We start from the raw sequence: 9710 nt of genomic DNA on the forward strand, positions 1-9710 counted from the left end.
ATAATAATTACATATTTAAATAATGGCACAGAAATATACATTTCTATGACACATACACTCATGTATACATATATAATATATACATGTGTAATTTTTTTAATTCTTTATATTCACTTTCATATTTTGAAAGAAGTTTAGAGGTGTTTTTTTCTCATGTTGGTGTAAGAGCTTAAGGTAGTAAATACTCTATTTGCTTCACATAATTACTGTAAAATTCTTATGTCATCATTCAATTTATCATTCCATTTCATCTATATTTTTGGCATATGGATATTTTTATTTTTATATAGGCTATTTCATATATTTGTAACTTTCGTGATTGTTTTTACACTTATAAAATCTTCCCTCTTCAGCCTATGGTAAATATTTTTATTTTCTTCTTGTTCATTGATTCATCTAAATTTTTTATGTTTATATCTTTTGAACTACTAAAAAATGTTTTGGCATAAGTGATATGCTAAACTGATGTTTCCAAGCTATAAATAACTTTTTTCATATTGTAGTAGAGAGCCTAGAAGTCAAAACAAAGGGAGAAATCAAGAAGTCAAGGAGCTGAACAGAAGATTTTGAAGGGCAGCTTGCGTAGACAAAGCAAATCATTATAATGAAATGTGCAAAGAACTGGAGTAAAAAAATAAAAAAGTCTGAAGTCGCTTCGCATTTCTTAAACTGAAGGAAGTGAGGAGTAAATTTAAGCATCGAATTGCATTACTTAAGGATGCTGAGAACAGAATATTGAATGACCCAAGAAGCATCAAAAGAAGATGGAAGGAGTATACAGAGTCACTATACCAAAAAGAATTGGCTGACACAGAAGAATTTCATGAAACAACATATGAGCAAGAGCATATGGTGATGAAGGAGGAAGTTCAAGCTGCACTGAAGGAACTGGCAAAAAAAAAAAGGCCCAAGGAACTGATGGCATCCCAGTTGATATATTTCAGCAAACAGATGCTGCCTTGAAAGCGCTCATCAGGTTATGCCAAGAAATCTGGAGTACAACAACCTGGCCCACTGATGGGAAGAGATCTATATTTATTCTCATTTCCAAAAAAGGAGGACCCAACAGAGTATGGAAATTATCAAATATCCCTAATATCACACACATATTATCAAAAAACGACTGGAACAGCACATCAACAGAGAACTGCCAGAGGTGCAGGCTGGGTTTATGAGAGGCTATCGCGCTGGGAACATTATAGCCAAAGTTAGATGAATCTTGTCAGAAAGCTGAGAGAGCCAGAGGAATGTTTATCTGTGTTTCACTGAGAGTGCAAAGGCATTTGGCTGTGGATCACAACAAATTGTGCTTATCTTGAGAAGAATGGGAATCCCAGAACACTTGAAGATGCTCACGCACTCGGACCAGGACGTAGTAGTCAGAAGAGGGCAGGGAAATACCGCTTGGTTCAGGATCAGGAAAGATGTACATCAAGGATGTATCCTATCTCCATACCTTTTCAATCTATATGCAGAACAGATCATTTCGAAGCCTGGATTTTATGAGGAGGAATGTGGCATAAGGATTGGAGGAAGACTCATCAACAACCTGCATTATGCAGATGACACAACCTTGCCTGTCGAAACTGAAGAGAATATGAGGTGTTGGCTGCAGAAAGTCAAGGACTGCAGCCTTCAATATGTGTTGAAGCTCAACATCAAGAAAACAAAGATTCTCACCACTGGGCCAATTGGCAGCTATTCATGATAGATGGAGAAGAAATTAAGATTGTTTACAGCTTGAGCTTACTTGGTTCCACAATCAACATTCTCAGCACCAGCAGCCAGGAAATCAAAAGATTAATTGCATTCAGAAAGTCTGCTTTCAAGGACCTCTCTAGAGTACTGAAGAGTAACGATGTCAGTTTGGAGACTAAGGTGTTCCTGATTCAGGCCATGGTTTTGCAATTACTCGCTATGCATCAGAGAGCTGGACAATGACTAAGGATGATAAAAGAAGAATCGTTGCCTTTGAGTTGTGGTGCTGGAGAAGAATGTTGAACATCTCGTGGACTGCCAGGAGAGCAAACAGGTCAGTTCTGGAGAGGTGAAACAAAGCTGCTCTCTGAAGACAAGGATTTTGAAGCTCATACTCTGAGCTCACATACTTAGATCACATGGCCAGGAGGGATAAGTGCTTGAAGAACATCATACTGGGAAGGTGGGAGGGACAGCGAAGGAGAGGAAGACCCAGGATGAGATGGAAAAGTGGAATTGGGTTTATTGGAGGTGATGAGATTGGATTGGGCTAGGGCAGGGTTCAAAGCTGTTGTACCCAGGGTCACTGTGAGTTGCAGGCAACTGGATAGCACATAACACATAACAACAACAGCAACTACATGTGAATTGATCAACAACTTTCTTCACTGGAAATCTGCACACCCTCAGTTCTGAAGATTCTATTCAGATTCAAGATTATAGATTTTTCTGTTTCATTTTATTCTGATTTGAGATAGTGTGTGTGTGTGTACCCTCAAATCGGATCTGATTGGTACTGAAGGAGATTGTCCCTCCTCCAGCAGGGCATCTGGTGGATTTGAACCGTGCACCTCTGGGATTGCAGTGCAAGTTCTTGCCACTAGGCCACCAGAGCTCCCTGAGAGAATATTTTCTAATATTCTAATAATCATATTTTCTATTTTGGTGTTCCTTTCAATATGCACAGGCATTTTGTTTTACGGCAAGAATTACACCTGTAATGTAACCACCCTCTTCTACTTATTCTCCGTGATTCTGATTTCCATTAATCCTTCTGTGGGACCCCCTTCCTATATTTTATGCTTTATGTTGGGCAAATGCTCCCCTTTTCATCTTGTATGATTGATTATTTGAATGCAGGAGTGTTTCCCTGTCATTATTATTTACCTTATTGTTGCTGTTGTTAGGTGCCCTCAAGTTAGAGTACGACTCATAATGGCCCTATGAACAGCCAACCTGAACCCTGTCCTATCCTGTGCCGTCCTCATCATCTCTGATTCCCTTGAGACTATTGCTGCCATCACTGTGTCAATCCACTTCATTGAGAGTCTTTCCCTCTTTCGCTGACCCTCCACAGTTCTAAGCACAAGGTCCCTTTCCCCAGAATAGCCTCTTCTAGCAACACATCCAAAGTGTAAAAGACAAAGCTTCACCATCTTTGCCTCCAAAGAGCACCCTGGCTGCATGTTTGGAGAAGGACATCATGCTTGGGAGGGTGGAGGGCAGGCGCAGGTGGGGAAGGCCCTCTGGGAGGTGGATTGATTCAGTGACTGGGACAATCAGGATGAGTGTGTCGGAGACAATGAGATTGGCACAGGACAGAGCAGAGTTTAGAGCTGTCGTACATAGGGTCACTATGAGTCACAAACGACTCAAAGGCACATAACAACAAACAACTTAAATTTAAGCCATGGGGATGGGATTCAAAAGATGCCAACATTTATAGTCCTGGGGGCTGTGAGGATCAGGAGATCAGACCGTTTTTGTTTGTTTTTGAGCCTTGGTCTATGTTTCTCCCTCCTCTGTCTAGGACTTCCTACTGTGAACCCATTTGGAGTGGTTGGTACTAGTAGTTGGCCATGACCTAGTTCTGCTGGTCACAGGGCTGTGGAGGTCAAAGTTCATGAAGTCCATCAGTCTTCCTGGACTAATCTGTGCTCTTCTTTCTTCATCTTTGTTCCAAACACAGAGAGACTAATGACCTGAGTTACGACTCACCATAGCCGAGTGTATTTGTGGAATATGCAACGGCAGCTGACGTTGATGTCTCCCAAGACTATGGTCACAAGGTTCCAGCACCAGTAAATCATTCCCGCAGGGTGTGCACTTATGGCTAAGAAACTGACATAGTTTTGTCCACTGCTGGCTTTGCTATAAACACAGACTAGGGAGCTCTGGTGGTCTAGCGGGAAGGAGTTGCACTGCCCTTTGGAAAGCAGGTGATTCAAATCCACGAGGAGAAAAAGGGGCAGTCTCTTTCTGTGCGGTTTACAGCCTCTGAAAAGGCACTGGAGGGTCAGCCGTAAGTCCATTCAGACTCAATGACACACAACAACAACATAAATATATATATATATATACTGCATATAATGAATATAAAAATATCACCCACAAAACCTAAGTAAGGTCAATGTAATCTCTTCCACCTCTCCATGTCTATCTGTCTTGTTCGATGCCTAGATCTTACAGAATCATTCATGATAATTCTTTAGTGTTGAATAGCATCCCATAATGTGTATGCACCATAGTTTGTTTACCCCTCTTCCACTGATGGGCTCTTGGGTTGTTTCAATCTCTTTCATGTTGTAAATAATGTCGCAATGATCAAGAATACACACATCTGCACGTGTCACAGTTCTTACCTCCTTAGGATATATACCTAAGAGTGGGATTGCTGGACCTAATAGTATTTCTATTCACCTGCTGCAGAGGGGTCAAGGACTGCAGCCTCCAATATGGATTGAGGCTCAATGTCAAGAAGACAAAGATTCTCACCACTGGACCAATTGGCAGCATCAGGATGGGTGGTGAAGAGACTGAGATTGTTCACAGCTTAAGTTTGTTTGGCTCCACAGTCAACACTCTTGGCACCAGTAACCAGGAAATTAAAAGGCATATTGCCATGGGAAAGTCTGCTGTTAGGGACCTCTCCAATGTACTGAAGAGCAATGGTGTCTCTCTGGAGACTAAGGTGCATTTGATACAGGCCATGGTCTTCGCAATCACTTGTTATGCATCAGAGAGTTGGACAATGACCAGGGAGGATAGAAGGAGAATTGATGCCTTTGAGCTGTGGTGTTGGAGAAGAGTATTGAAAATACCATGGACTGCTAGGAAAACAAACAGATCCATCCTAAAAAGGGTGAAACCAGGTGACTCCTTGGAGGCAAGGATTCTGAGGCTCCATCTAACATACTTTGGACATGTTGTGAGGAGAGATCGGTCCTTAGAGAAGGATATCATGCTTGGGAGAGTGGAGGGGCGGCGCAAGAGGGGAAGGCCCTCTATGAGGTGGATTGATTCAGTGACTGGGATAATCGGGATGGGAGTGTCAGAGACAGTGCGATTGGCGCAGGACAGAGTTTAGGGCTGTTGTACATAGGGTCGCTATCAGTCGCAAGCGACTCGACGGCACATCATAACAACAACAACAACAACAATAGTATTTCTATTTCCACCTTTTTAAACAATCATCAAATTGCTTTCCACAGCAGCTGGACCATTTTACAGTCTCACCTGCAGCACGTTAGAATTCCACACCTTCACCAATGGGTGGTTTTCTCTCTTACTGAGCCTTACTGTTGGTGCTGAGTGAGCTGTTATTTCACTGGGAAATACAGAATTCCCAATTCTTTACTCTTCATTTAGCATAAATATTGTCTATTCTTGACTGTTTCCCTCTAAAAACCTATTTTTTTTTCCAGTAAATAGTTTTCTTTTAGAAATGTAATTACATTTCTATAAATAATTTCAGGAAAAAATGGCATCTTTACAATAATTAACTTTCTCATTCATAAACTTATTATGTCTTTGCATTCATTAATACTTCTCAATTAACTTTTATAATTTCATTCTCACATTGGTTTGTTGACTATTAAATTTCTGGGAAATTCCCAATTTCTGGGCTGTAGTATTCATGTAATAACAATTTATCCAATAAGATGACTAGCTTGCAGGTCCAAGTCCTTACTCTGCCACTACGTTGTTGTCTTAGTGATCTTAGCATCTTGTAGTCTTTTTCTTCACTGCCATATGGTATAGCAATTGCACCAATCTAATGAAGTCTTTGCATTTACATTCAATGCATCTGAGAGCTTGATTCAGGCATTAGTATTCGCAATTATTTGCTATGCATCAGACAGCTAGACAATGTCCAAAGATGACAGAAGAAGAATCGATGCCTTTGATTTGTGGTGCTGGAGAAGAGAATTAAACAAGAGAACAAACAGGTTCATCCTGCAGAGGGTGAAACCAGGGTGCTCCTTGAAGGTAAGGATTTTGAATCTCCATCTCACATACTTCTGGCATGTGGCCAAGAGGGACCAGTCCCAGGAGAAAGACATGATACTTGGAACGGTGGAGGAACAGCGCAGGAGAGGAAGAGCCGGGATGAGGTGGATTGACACAGTAATCAGGGTAATTGAGTAGGAGTGCTAGAGAGAGGGAGCCTGGCTCAGCACAGAGCAGAGATAAGAACTACTATCCATAAGGTTGCTCCAAGTCTCAGACGACTCGATGGCACATAACACCAACAAAAAACAGCAATGAAGCTAGACAAATATTTTCTCCGTTTACTGCAATGTTGCCCATTCGTGCAACTGTGGGCATTTCTCTTTGTGTTGAGTTAGAGTCAACATAAAGACTGTACTGAAGGCTATGTAGTCTTTGATCCTCTTCAATAAGTACTTCAAGTTCACTTTCAGCAAGCAAGGTTGTGTCATCAGAAAATATTGAATTGTCAAAAATTTCATTTTATGTGGCTCCCCAATCAACACCCATGGAAATAGCAGTAAAGAAAGCAAATAATGTGTTGCACCAGGTACATCTGCTGCCACTGACCTCTTTAATGTGAAAGAGCAATGCTGTTACTTTCAGGACGAAGGTTTCAACTGCTATGTGCCATGATATTTTCAGTTGCTTCATATACATGTCCCTCCACCTTCCCAAGCATGACATCCTCCTCCGAGGACTGACGCCACCTTGCAGCATGTGGAGGGAGAGGTCAGGAGAGGAAGGCCCTCAATGTGATGGATTGACTCAGTGACTTGGGTCATGCGGGTGGGTGTGTTGGAGACAATAAGATTGGCACAGGATAGAGCAGGGTTTAGGGCTGTTGTACACAGGGTCGTTATGAGTAGCAGCTGACTTGACAGCACACAACAACAAGAACCATGTGAAAGATGGACAACGAATAAGGGAGAGCAAAGAAAAACAAATGCCACTTAATTGTGGTGGAGGTAAAGAAGACTGAATACACCACACATAACAACAACAGAAAAATGGACTAACTTTCCTTAGTGTGGCTGGAGTTCTTCTAGGCAAGGATAGTGCGACTCCCTTTCACATACTTGGGGGTGTCCTCAGGAAGGATCATGTTTATAAACGGACAACATGCATGGAAACGTGAAGGATTAGAGAACGAAGACCCTCAGCAAATGGACCGAGAGTGACTGTAACAGGGGAGCTTCAGCACAGTGGAGACTCTGAGGGTGGTGAAGCATCAGGTAACATTCCGTTCTATTGTACATTGTGTTGTCATCATTTGGAGGTGATTCAATAGTGTCTACTAGCAGTGTCGATATTAACAGTGGCTGACATTGAGAGGAATGGGAGTACCAGAGCACTTAACTGTCCTTGTGCAAACCTATACCTCGAACAGAGCAAGGAAAACACTGCATTGTTTAAAATGAAGACGGGAGTGAGCAAGGTTATGTTTTATTTCCGTAGCATTCAATCTACATGCTGAGTTTACTATTAGAGAAACTGGACTCTATGAAGAAGAGTGTGGCATCGGGATCAGAGGGAGACTCATCGATAACCTGTGTTATGCAGACGACACAACTTGCTTGCTGAAAGTGAGGAGGATTTGAAGCACCTGCTCCAGAAGATCAAAGAATGCAGCCTTTCATCTAGATTGTATCTCAGTATTGAGAAAATAAAGATTCTTACCACTGGACTGATAGGCAAAATCATGATGCATGGAGAAGAGATTGAAACTGTCAACAACTTCATTTACTCAGATCCACAATTAACACCATTGGTACCAGCAGTCAGGAAATCAAGAGATGTCTTGTACTGGGAAAGTCTGCAGTTAGGGACCTCTCCAAATTACTGAGGAGTAATGATGTCAGTTTGAGAACTAAGGTGGGTCTGATTCAGGCTACGGTCTTTCTGATCATTTGTTACGCAGCTGAGAGCTGGATAATGAATGGAGATGACAGAAGAAGAAGTGATGCCTTTGAGTCTTGGTGTTGGAGAAGAGCACTGAACATCTCATAGATGGCCAATAAACACATATGTTGTGGTGAGGGTTCAGCAAGAGTGAGTGCTCTTTGGAGGCAAAGATGATGAGGTTTTGCCTCACATACTGTGGGCATGTTGGCTATTCCTTGGAGAAGGACATGATGCTGGGAAGGGTGGAGGGCCAGTGAAGGAAAGGAAGACCCTCAACCAAATGGATTGACACAGTGACTGCAGCAATGTACTCAGGATAGGACAGGGTCCAGACACATTGTTCATAGCATAGCTGTGGGTCATACTCAACTTGATAGCACCTAGCAACAACAGCCGTGCCACTTTTATTAAAATAATTCACTGAGATTAATACATAACCTTTTTAATGTTGTGATTTATATGCATTCAGAGCCTAACAGAAAAGCACCACTCTAGTGACTCTAGAAGGTATGTTAAAGGAAGAATCTAGAACGTCGGGATCCCAAATTATTTCAAGTAGAAAAGGTTTCAGTAATAGCTGTTTATTGGGACAGATCTTTCTATTTTGTATGAACTATAGAACTTGGCTTACAACCAATGCCCTAAGACCTGCGGGGCAACTGGCAATACTAGAAAACAGTTTGATCTGGCCAATGGCTGTGACAGTCCCAGACTCTTTCTCCTTTCTGTAAGTAAACATGAACAGGTAAAGTTCCAGATAAAATGGAGCGATAAAAAGGATTATTTCATAAAAAAGCTAAATCACATTAGACTCATCTTTAGCTCGGATATGACCATGTTTACTCCACAAAGAATAGGAAATAGTAAGAAAAGTATCTAAATAACTTAGCTTTTGTGAGTGGATTACCCTCTTATGTACGTGTGTGTGTTTGCTTATACTTGATTTGGTCTGAGTGTACTTAGAGATTTAAGGTCCCAGTGGCCAAATTGGCTGGGTAATAATAGTTTCCATTCTCCACTTCGATATTCACACAGACCCAGCCACAGGGCCTTAAAAAACCCAAGGACTAACTTTAGTCACTGGTCCTGCTTTCAATAAAACCTTGTTTTAATAGAAACACTCTGTCTCTTTTCCAAGTCCCCACCTTTCTCAGGCAGCTTGCCAGATGAAGGCAAAAAAGAGAGTTCTAGCACATTGTCCCAAATTCCAGGCAGATCACAAAAATAAACTGTCCCAGAATGTATTCCTTTTAAGAAAAATTGCTTATTCAAGGCTTGCTTTTCTTGTTTGCCTTCCCCCTTCCATTTCCAAACACTTTTTTTTCTTCAAAAGCCATGCTGTAAAGTTGCCATCTGTCTCACACACACACACACACACACACACGGGAAATCCACTCCCAGTGAGAACTGGGAAAGGAAAATAAACTGGTTACAAGTGGGTTTCCTGCATTGTACCATTTGTCCAACCCATTACCCAGGATTCTGTTTCCTTCCCAGTCACAACTTACCGATTTCACCTTCTAGAGATAAAGGGCTGAAAGAACACACACAAGAACAAACACACAATCACATTAGTCTTGACTGCATGATTTATTTGAGGGATGTTCAAATACAGCCAGAGCATGCCAAATGGAAGGATGTTCAAACTGGTCTCAATTTCAGTAAGCCCCCAGAGAAAATGGTTAAGAAAACAAAGAGCAAGCAGAAACAATGCTGTTAAAGAAGATGTTCTCTTAACTGGTTAATCTGTGGGGTTTTTTTATGTGCCAACTGGTCAACCACAACTCACAGAGGCTCTGGGCACAATCGCTTTGAACTCTGCTCCATGCTGAGTCAAT

This window comes from Elephantulus edwardii, unplaced genomic scaffold (assembly GCF_000299155.1).
Source record: "Elephantulus edwardii isolate Elephantulus edwardi_28Jun2011 unplaced genomic scaffold, EleEdw1.0 scaffold00011, whole genome shotgun sequence".
Lineage (NCBI taxonomy): Eukaryota > Metazoa > Chordata > Mammalia > Macroscelidea > Macroscelididae > Elephantulus > Elephantulus edwardii.